The following is an 11,675-nucleotide window of genomic DNA, read 5'->3' as shown; positions in this document are numbered from 1 at the left end:
GAGTTTGAGACCAGCCTGGCCAATGTGGTGAAAACCCATTTCTACTAAAAATACAAAATTAGCCAGGCGTGGTGGGATGTGCCTATAGTCCCAGCTACTCAGGAGGCTGAGGCAGGAGAATCAGTTGAACCTGGGAGGTGGAGGCTGCAGTGAGCCAAGAACTCCAGCCCAGGTGGAGACTCCAAGACTCCAGTCTCACTGAGTGAGACTCCATCTCCAAATAAAATAAAATATACAGTGGCAAGCTACACAATGACAAAAACCTAAGGCCTGATGAAGACATAAAGGGTAGAAAGGTTCTCAGCTAAGTGGGCACCTCTGGGGTGAGCAAGGAGCCAGGACACATGGCCTCTCGCCTCCCCAGCAGGAGCAGAGGGGGTGTGATGGTGCCTCTGAACCCCCAGCTCAGGCCTGGGGAGCTGCTCCCCACAAGAGGAAGGGCCAGGCCACCTGGAGATCCAGTGAGATCTTCTCCTTACCTTCACCCGATGCTGCAGCCTCCGAAACCACGCCTGAAGAGTGCTGAGATTTTCCTCTAGAGCAGGTGCCGCCTCCATCTCAGGAGAGGCCTACAGCTCTTGGCACTGGGGTGCAGCACCCTCAGGGCTCACAGCAGCTCAGATCTGTCTCTCTGCTCTCGCGGTGGACAGCATCTTCCACTCCAGCCTTGCTAATGAGCAGGGAGAAGCGGGGTAAACTGCGAGCAATGAAATTCACAGATGATACTAATTTGGGAGGTGCCAGAAACACCAGCTCCAAGAGAGAATGCAAACAAGCTGTGGAGGGAGAGGTTAGAAGCTCAGGCAAGAGTCAGCCACACGCTGTGGGTTGGAAATCCATGCAAGTTCATGAATGCCACTGGCAGAGGGAGGAGCTGAGGCCAGTTTCTCCAGGTCTAGGAGGCACAAGGGTGGACTTCAGATTGTGGCAAACTGATAGCAGATTGATATCTCCTGCAAATCAGACGGGGCTGTGCCATGAGAAAGGCCAGGCAATTTGGAGGGTTCTGCCAGCCAACAAAGCCCAACGTACCAACTGTTCTAGCAGAGATCTTGGTCCTGCCATGATGGGAGCAAAAGTCTTCTTTTTCAAAGCCATTTCTATGTCTGCTGGCATTTTCCCGGCTGGCATTTATAGAACTGGGAATGAAGATGCGTAAGGACTGATGTGAGGCTCCACTCATAGTGCCTACTGCAGGTTGGATCTGCAGGTTAGAATGATCCTAGGTCAGTGAGTAGGGCGCCGCACAGATGGCCGGCATCAACAGGTCCCATAACACAGAGAAAGGCTGAGCAGGGCTGGACACTCCCCGTGCGAGAGGAGGAGTGAGCAGGAGCAGAAAGGCTGGTCAGGTGCAGTGGGGAGGCTGGAAGTAGCATGGACATTGGCTGGTGAGCTGCCGAGGGAGGAGGGATGCCAGGGGCTATGGACAGAGCTGTGTCCTCTCCATATGCACATGTTGAAGCCCTGGCCCCACAATGGGATGGTATTTAGAGATGGGGCCTTTGAGAGGTAATTAGGGTTACATAAGATCATTAGAGCGGTAGCCTCATGATGGTGTATTGGTTTCCTAAGAAGAGGAAGAGAAGGAGCTGTGTCTCTGCAGTTGAGGACGTTGGGGAAAACCAGGCATGTGCAAGCCCAGAAGGGAGCCCTCACCAGGAACCAAATTGGCTGCAGTTCCAGCCTCCAGAACTGGGAGAATGAAATGTCTGTTGTTTCAGCTACTCAGTGCATGGTACTTTGTAACGGCATCCCCAACAGACTAATACACCAGGGGTCCACAGGAGGAGGCAGATGGCAGATGGGGTTACTCATATTACAGCGGACTCGGAACATTCACTTGCAACTGCTGAAATCACCCTATGTCTCTCATGCACACAACAAATATTTAAGAACCAACTAATCTCCAGACACTGATGACACTACACAGAGCCCGAAGCAGAGCCTTGCTCTCGCAGGGCTTATATTCTAAGGACTTCAGCATATGACTAGGCATTTCTGTGTGCCCTGGGCTAACATACTTCTCATACAGTGTTTTCCTAAGACTTAAGTTGATATCAGGACAGACTTTATAATGTTGACTCCTTCATGCCACTTGGATAAAAGCTTACTAGGTGCCAGACATGGTACAAAGCACTTCAAATTTTTAAGTCTTATTACGTCAGCCCCTTGGGGTGATCTTATCCCCATTTCACAGATTATGAAACAGGCTCAAAGAGGTTTAAGTAACTTTCCACAGTTTACACAGCTTTCAGGTTAACAGAGCAAGGAATCAAAATAAGGGTTTTTTTTTTCGGAGTTTTGCTCTTGTTACCCAGGCTGGAGTGCAGTGGTGCAACCTCAGCTCACTGCAACCTCTGCCTCCTGAGTTCAAGCGATTCTCCTGCTCAGCCTCCCAAGTGGCTTGGATTATAGACATCCACCACCATGCCCAGCTGATATTTTTGTATTTTTAGTAGAGATGGAGTTTCACCATGTTGGCCAGGCTGGTTTCAAACTCATGACTTCAGGTGATCTGCCCGCCTCAGCCTCCCAAATTTCTGGGATTACAGGTGTAAGCCACTGCACCCAGCCTTAAAATAAGTCCTATTCAAACATCACAGGGGCTCCATAAATATGTACAATTATGTATCAATAATAATTATGTGTACAGTTAGTATGTATCAATAATTATTATGTATAAGTAAATAAATAAGTAAAAGGTCTAACTCTCAGACTCTGCTGTAACCACAGATTCTTGGACCATTGTGTTACAGTTTTAGGTAACACTCAGCATTCTTCCTGCAAATAAATACCTCTACTGGTCGAGAGCCACTATTCTGAAGCCAAGAACTTTCCTCTGGTTTCTTGGTTAGCGAACTTGAGCATGAACTTGGTGAACTTGTGCTGTTCACTCCCAGGTCTCACTCCAGGTCTCAGGTGATGCCAGGGAAACTCCCCAGGTGATACGTGGGGGTTTTGTTACATCCATAGAAGTAACATTTATTATTATACTATATAGCAATGGTTCAGGCCTATACTATTACTTTTTAACAAGTTAATGGAGTTTCCAATTCTTGTAAATTCAGAAAGCAAAAATGGCTTAAAACATTTAAAAAAACTTTATTGAAATATAATTTGCAAATCATAAAATTCACCCATTTAAAGTACACAAATCTCAACCTGGGTAACATGGTAAGACACCATCTCTACAAAAAATACAAAAATTAACTGAGCATGGTGGCATGTACCTGCAGTCCCAACTACTCAGGAGACTGAGGCAGGTGGATAGGTTAAGCCCGGCAGGTTGAGGCTATGGTAACCCATGATCATGCCATTGTACTCCAGCCTGGCCAACAAAATGAGATCTGTCTCAGTTTTTTTAAATGCACAAATGGATGGTTTTTAGTATATTCAGAGTTGTACAATTAATCACCACAATCTAATTTTAGAACATTTCCTTTACACAAAAAAAGAAAACTTTTAGCGATCACTCCTCATTCCTCTTCACCCCTAGCAACCACTCATTCATTCACTTTCTGTTTCTGGGGATTTGCCTGTTCGAGGCATTTCATGTAAATGGAATTATACAATGTGTAGTCTTTCTGTGAGTGGCTTCCATTCACTTAGTGTAATGTTTTCAAGGCACATCCATGTTGTAGCAGGTAGCGTTCCTTTTTATTAAGTAATATTGGATTACATGGATATACCACATTTTGTTTATTCATTCACTAGTTGATGGAGATTTGGATTGTTTCCACTTGTTGACTATTATGAATAATGCTACTGTGAACATTTGTGTACAAGTTTTTCATTTCTCCTGGGTATTTTCCTAAGGGTAGAATTGCTGGGTCATGTGGTAAGTCCATATTCAATCCTTTAAGGAACTGCCAGACTGTGGTGTCATCTCACATTCTTACCAGCAATGTATGAGAGTTCTAACTTTCCCATGTCTTCACCAGCACTTATTATTATTTTTTAAAAAAATCATCGCCATTTTAGTGGTTGTGAATTGGTGTCTCATTGAGGCTTTAATTCATATTTCCCTAATGATTAGTGATGTTGGGCATCTTTCCATGTGCTTATTGGCCATTTGTATGTTTTCTTTGGAGAAATGTCTTTTCAGCCTTTCCCATTTCCCATGTGATTCTGATATGCCTGGCTGAGGACTTTCTTCATTTAATATTGTTCTACTCCATGACTAGAGATTAGAAGGTTAACCTTGACCAGGCATTTGATGAGAAAGAGATTCCAGTAAGAGATTATGAAGACATTGCTAAAAACCCATGTCCCTGCTAGCCTGAAGTTGGTTCCCTAATGATGGAAAGAGAACAAGAGTGAGAGAGGGAGAGCACCTCTTTGTTGAAGGCAGATGTATCAGTTTGGAGGTTTCAGCTCAGAATAACAGCAAACCCAATCCAATATAATGAAAAGAAAAAATGTATTGTCTGTCATAATAAGAAGTCTATGGTAGAATAGTTTTAACTGATCAATTCAGCAGCTCAACAATACCAAAAACAATGCATAGATTTTTCCCATCCCCCATGCCTTAGTTTCTGTCCTCAGGCCTGCCACTCCATGTTCACAAGGTGGCCACGAAAGCTCCAGGTCTTGTACACTCACATATCAAAGGCCATCAGAGGAAACAGAACCTAGCATCAGTAGTGTCCTTTTTTAACTCTGCCAGAAGCACCCGGCAGACTTCCTTCACACCTCATTGGCCAGAATCATGTCACATGCCCACTCCTGAGCCAATCACTGGCAAGGGAAGTGTAATTACTATGATTGGCTTAAGTTTACCAGGATTTATCTCTGGGTTTAAGAAAAGGGTCTCCTTTCCTCTGAAAGACTTGTCCATCTTCTACTTGGACAAACTCAAGGTCTGTCACTAAGGAAGGTATTAACTCTTGAATAAGCCACAGTGAACATTATTTACTACTGTCTAGGGCAAGAGATTATGAAAAAAGAACTGGAAGAAATTTGACCCTTTTATACCACCCTCTGCAGATCTATAGAGATCTTCCTGAAGGATATTGGAGACTGCCTATAACCTTTAAAGTGTCTTGTAATCTCACTTTAAAAGACATTATTTATGTGGCTTTAAGCTGTCTATAAAACCAAGAATTGACCCAAGTTCTCTTAGCTCAAAAAAGCTGTCTGGGTCAAATGAATAATATTTGAGGGCTGGAAAGATCAGCTGGGTGAAGGGGGGAGTCCATGAACCTTAGACTTTAAGCCCAGTGACGTAAACATTGGTGGGTGAGTGGGGTGTCATAAAGTCAAGAGAAAGAGTCAGTTGGGGAGAGTTGAGGGATAGGTGGGAGAATTATAAATAAATACCTGTTGTGGACAACTTAAAATTATGGTTGAAATTGTCCAGCAAGGGGCCCTGCATGGTGCTTCACACCTGGAATCTCAGCGCTTTGGGAGGCCGAGGCAGGAGAATTGCTTGAGGCCAGTTTGAAGCTGCAGTGAGCTCTGATCGCATCACTGCACTCCAGCCTGGGTGACAAAGCAAGACTCTGTCTCTTAAAAAAATGTCCATCGCTAGTTGTAGTGGCAGGCACCTGTAATCCCAGCTACTCAGGAGGCTGAGGCAGGAGAATCGCTTGAAGCCGGGAGTAAGCCAAAAGAACACCACTGCACTCCAGCCTGGGTGACAGAGCGAGACTCTGTCTCAAAAACACAACACAAAACAAACAAAAAATGTTCATGAGAGTATGTGTAGAGTTCTCAAAGTTTGATTTCCTCTTTTCTGCAGTTGTTTATTTTTAATCAGCTAGCAACAGGAAGAGGGTGCTCAGAGAAGGCAGGCGCAAAGGCGGAGCTGGTGACATTGCATGGAGCCCCACCCATCTGCTTTGTATCTGCATTCATGAGCAGCTCCAACTCCAAAGCCGATGTACCAGCAACAAATCTCCACCAAATGGGGCCTGAAAGTTCCAGACTGACAGTCACTTTCCTTCCAAACTCTTTTTTTTTTTTTTTTTTTTTTGCCTCAGAAGACCTTGGAAACCCAGCAACCACATGGACTTAGGAGTTTTATTTAGAATGGCTGGGCTCTGTGCCTTGCACCCCGGTGGCCCACCTGGGGCCCGCTGAGTGGTTGCACCTGGGACCTTCCGGAGGCAGAAGCAGTGCATGCGCACACAGCCTGGCTGCGTCTCCCCCTCTACCACTTCCTGGGTGGCAGGCCGCGCGGGGGAACACCGTGGAGTCAGGCAGATGTCTTGGAGCACAGGGAAAGTAAAAAAGGAAGTGGGGAATATGCCTGGCAGACCCCAGTGAGCAAAATTAGCATCAGCCACAGGCAGGAGGTTCTCCAGTTATTTTTCCTCTGCTCAGAATCTCAGTAACTTTGCACAGACAAGATATTTTGTGCTACTGCACCCAGTACACAAGAGAAAGCCAATGAAAATAAGAGGGCTTTCATTCCTTCATTCAGCTCAACATTTATTGAAGGCTTGTCCTGTACAAATGCACTGTTCCAGACACTGTGGGGATGAGGGAACTTGGAGGTTTATAACAAGCGTTGCCCTAAAGATCTAGTATCAAGATGGGGCTTGGATAGAGAGGAGCCCATGCAGTAGTTAAGAGCCAGACTTCTGGGGCAGGCAGGATTGCACTGCTGTTTATGCACTGTATGACCCTTAGCATGTTATTGAATTCCTCCAAGCCTCAGTTTTCTTACCTGCAAAATGGGAATAATAAAAATACCTAATTTATAGGATTATTGCAATCAATTTTTTTTTTTTAGATTGATTCTCACTCTGTTGCCCAGGCTGGAGTGTAGTAGTGCAATCTTGGCTCACAGCAACCTCCATTTCCCAGGATGAAGCAGTTCTCCTGCCTCAGTCTCCTGAGTAGCTGGGATTACAGATGCATACCACCACACCCAGCTAATTTTTGCATTTTTAGTAGAGACAAGATTTTGCCATATTAGCCAGGCTGGTCTTGAACTCCTGACCTCAACTGATCTGCCTGCCTCAGCCTCCCAAAGTACTGGGATTACAGGCGTGAGCCCCTGTGCCTAGATGGCAACAGGATACTGAAATGCTTAATACACTGCCTGGCACACAAGACCCCTCAACAAATGCAGTTCCTGGTAGGTATTATCAAGGACGTGGAAATGGCTTTGTTATAGTAATAACCCTGAACCTGTTTGAATTTATTTTGAATCCTTTTTATTCTGAGGTATAAAACACACAGTCAAGTATGCAAAACAAATGTGCAGATAATGAGTTCTCATGAATGAAACATACCCATTCACTACTCAAGCAAAAAGACACAATAGTAGCAGGACCCTACAAGTCCCATTACTGTCCCCTTCCAATCAGGATGCCCTCCAACCCTGAGAAGGGTAACTGCCATCCATTTATGGTGACACTTCCTTACTTCTCATAAGTTTTACCACATAAACATCCATCTCTGAAAACGATCCTTTTTGCCTTAAAAAATCCATGTGAATGCAATTACATAATATTCCTTCTTTAGTTTTTGACTTCTTTTGCTCAACATTGCAAGAATCATCTGTTTTTACGTGTAGCCCTAAGTCAATCATCCACATTATTACATAATATTCCACATGCCTCAATATATTTCATCAGTTTTACTATGGCACACACTTGGCTGTTTCTACTCTGCAGCTAGTATGAATAATGCTACTGAACACTAAATACCTAGAAATGGTACTGCTGAGTCATAAGTCATGTATATATTCGGCTTTAATAGAGAATGTCAAATCATTTTCCAAATTGGCTGTACCCATTTATAATCTTACCAGCAATGTATTAGAAGCTAGTTGCTTCATATCCTTGTCAATGCTCAGTATTTTCCATCTTTTACATTTTTGCCACGTTGGAGGATAAATGGTAGCATCTCGTTGTGAATTTAATTTGCATTTCCCTAATTAGCAGTTCCATGGAGTACATTTAATATGCTTAATCGGTCATTTATTTACTTTTTTTGTGTGTGAAGTGCTTATTTCAGTCTCTTACCCTTTCTTCTATTCAATTGTCTCTTTCTTACTGATTTATAGGATGTTTTATGTATTCTGGATATGACCTTCTATTGGCTATGATTCACAAATATCTTCCCTCTTAAGGCTTGCCTTTTCATTTTCTTTATAATGTCCTGATGAACAAAAATTCTCGATTTTAAAGGAATCCAATTTATCAGCCTTTCCCCTTATGGGTAGTGTATTTTGTCTGATGTTTAAGAAATAGTTCCTCGCACTGAGGTCATGGAGCTATTCTTCGATACTGTATTCTTGAAGCTTTGGTGTTTTATTTACTCATTTAAATGATACTCCAATTGAAACTGACTTTCAAGTATGGGGTAAGATAGGGTCCAGTCTTCCTCTTTTTCCATGAGGGTATCCAACTGACCTGGCATCACTTTTTTTAAGACCCTTCTTTCCCCTCTGACCTGAAGTACAAACTTCATCATAAATGAACCAACCACATATGCATGGGTCGGTTTCTGGACTCTCTGTTCTGTCCTATCCATCGATTCCATGTCATTTCACTCTTTTAATTGTGGTAACCTTATCATGACTCTAGCAGAGCAAGAACTTCTATCTAGCTCCTTAAGAATGTCTTAGCAGGGCCGGGTGCAGTGGCTCAAGCCTGTAATCCCAGCTCTTTGGGAGGCCGAGGCAGGTGGATCACGAGGTCAACAGATCGAGACCATCCTGGTCAAAATGGTGAAACCCCGTCTCTACTAAAGATACAAAAAAATTAGCTGGGCATGGTGGCGTGTGCCTGTAATCCCAGCTACTCAGGAGGCTGAGGCAGGAGAATTGCCCGAACCCAGGAGGCGGAGGTTGCGGTGAGCTGAGATTGAGCCATTGCACTCCAGCCTGGGTGACAAGAGCGAAACTCTGTCTCAAAAAAAAAAAAAAAAAGTAATTCTTTTTTATTTTGAAATGCCTTCAAACTATAGAAAAGTTTCAAGAATAGTACAAATTTTTCTTTCTGAACCATTGGAGAGTGAATTGCCAAAATGATACCCCATCAGCCCCAAATACCCCAAACAAGAACAATCTCCTATGTAACAACCATACAATCCTCAAAATAAATAAATAGCATTGCTCTATTACTATCATCAAATCTACAGACGCTGTTCAGACTCTGCCAAGTCCCGATGATGTCTTTGATAGTGAAGGGACCCAGTCTAGGATCACGTATTGTATTTCATTGTGTCTCTTTAGTTTTCTTCAGTTTGGACCAGTTCTTCAAAATTTTTTTCCCTCCACTTTCATGATTTTGACATGTCAGAAAGCACAGGCCAGCTATTTTGTAGACTGTGCCTCCCGTGGGCATGTCTGATATTTCCTCACAATTAGATTCACTCCATCCTTTTAGTGGGAATCTCAGAAGTGATGCTGCTGTGTTCTCACTGCATCCTATCACATTTTGATGAGGCCCATTCCTGGCAATGTGAAAGTTGATCACTTAATTTAGGTGGTGTCTGTCCGGTTTCTTCTTTGTAAGGATTTACTCTGTTTAGTTTTGTAGTTCATAAGTTGGGAGGGAATTTAACATGTAAACTCCATCCTGTTTCTTAAAAACATACCCATGTTTCTTGTCTGAATTATTACTACGGTGATTGTCAAATAATAATTTCATAATTCTCTCATTCCTTTAACATTTATTAGTTTGCATTCTATACTAAGGGAAAGCTTCCTCCTTTTCCCATTTATTTATCCATTATTTATTACATTAGCATGGACACATGGTATGAGTATGGATCCTTTTTTTGTTATTCCGTGGGTTAAATCTGCCCAAGATGCAGCCAGTGATCGTCCCTTCAAGATGGCACTGTCCTTTTGCTATGTTTCCACCTTGTATTTTTTCTACCTAGGGCTTAGCCATCTCTTCAAGAAGTCATCATTCCTTCTAGTGAAGAATGGTGTTTAGAAACCAAGATCTGGGCACTTAGTAAGCTCATTGCTATTAGAATGCTGTTGCTCCCAGCTCCTCTCAATGACAGATCTAAGGAATATCTGAATGAATGTACATTCATACATATATATGTGCATAATATATAAGTATGAATATACACATGTAAATATGCATGCATTTATATATAAATTTGTTTCAGTATCTATCACCACAATTTCACTTCAACATCTCCAATTCCAAACCAATGCTACAGAGGTCATTTTAATTTCTCCCTTTCCATATTTGTAACTTCCTTATCTGACAGTAAGAAATCTGGCTCTCATTATCCTCAGTATGTTTATTATTGGATCGGTGTCTTCTGTATGTCATCACTCTTCCACTGCTAGAGCCACCCCTCTTCCCCAAGCTGACACAACCACCCTCCTCCCATCACTCAGGTTCTAACACCACGAATGGACACCCTCCTCTTCCTGTTCAGGTTCAGGCAGTCTCACTCTTGGCTGCCACCACCCTCAACCCCTGCGTGGGAGCCTACCTTGCTTGGCTCAACCTAAGGGCTTCTGGATTAAGTTATTCAGGAAGAAAGAAAGGCAGTGAGAAAAGGAGGGAACTTGGCAGATTTTAATTATTGCTGGCAAACATTAACTTAGGACATGCCACATGGCTGATCAGAAAATGGAAGCCATCAGAAAAGAACGACCTCACCCTCTCAGAACCATCCACCAGCCTACCTGCATCTGCCCTCATAAACTCAACCTTTCTTCTACTACAATGAATTAACTCTCCCTGCTCTGGTCAATGATAGAATCCAGCCTATTAGTCTACTCAAGGACTTTCCACTGAATTAATCCTCTTTTTCTGCTTATTTCCATATAAAATGGGCTATATCTTCAATCTTAAAAACAAATCGCTAGGAGCCCACATCTCTTCTGCCTACTTCCCTTTCTACTCTCCCTTTTACAAAACTTCTTAAAAATGCTGCTGCTGGCCAGGAGTGGTGTGGTTCATGCCTGTAATCCCAGCACTTTGGGAAGCCGAGACAGGTGGATCACTTGAGATCAGGAGTTCAAGACCAGCCTGGTTAACATGGTGAAACCCCGACTCTACTAGAAAATACAAAAATTAGTTGGGCGTGGTGATGCACACCTGTAGTCCCAGCTATTTGGGAGACTGAGACACGAGAATCACTTGAACCCAGGAGGCAGAGTTGCAGTGAGCCAAGATCACACTACTGCACTTCAGCCTGGGCAGCAGAGCAAGACTCCGTCTCAAAAAAAAAAAAAAAAAAAAAAAAGTGCTGCTGCTTCTCACCATCTTCACTTTCCAAACTCATTCTTTCCCCAACCCTATTCTGACCAGGCTTGCATTCTCCCCAGTCACCACCTGCTCATCAAGTGACTTGCATGTTGCCAAATTCGCTGGCTAATTCTGCTGTCATCTTAATCCATCAGTAGCATAGAGTGCAGCTGGGCATTCCCCTTTTCTCAAAACACCCCCTTCCCTTGGTCTCCATTGGTTTGTCTCCCACCTCAATGTCATTCTCTCACATTCCGCTTGGCCAGTCCCGAGTAGCTGGGACTACAGGCCCACACCATCACATCCACCTAATTTTTTTGTGTTTTAGTAGAGACAGGGTTTCACCATGGCCAGGATGGTCTCAGTCTCCTGACCTCATGATCTGCCCTCCTCAGCCTCCCAAAGTGCTGGGATTACAGGCATGAGTGTTTTCATTTGTTTGATTGGTTGGATTTTTTGAGACAAAGTCTTGCTGTCACCCAGGCTGGAATG

This window comes from Callithrix jacchus, chromosome 11 (genome assembly GCF_049354715.1).
Source record: "Callithrix jacchus isolate 240 chromosome 11, calJac240_pri, whole genome shotgun sequence".
Taxonomy (NCBI): domain Eukaryota; kingdom Metazoa; phylum Chordata; class Mammalia; order Primates; family Cebidae; genus Callithrix; species Callithrix jacchus.
Note: the sequence above shows the minus strand (reverse complement) of the source record.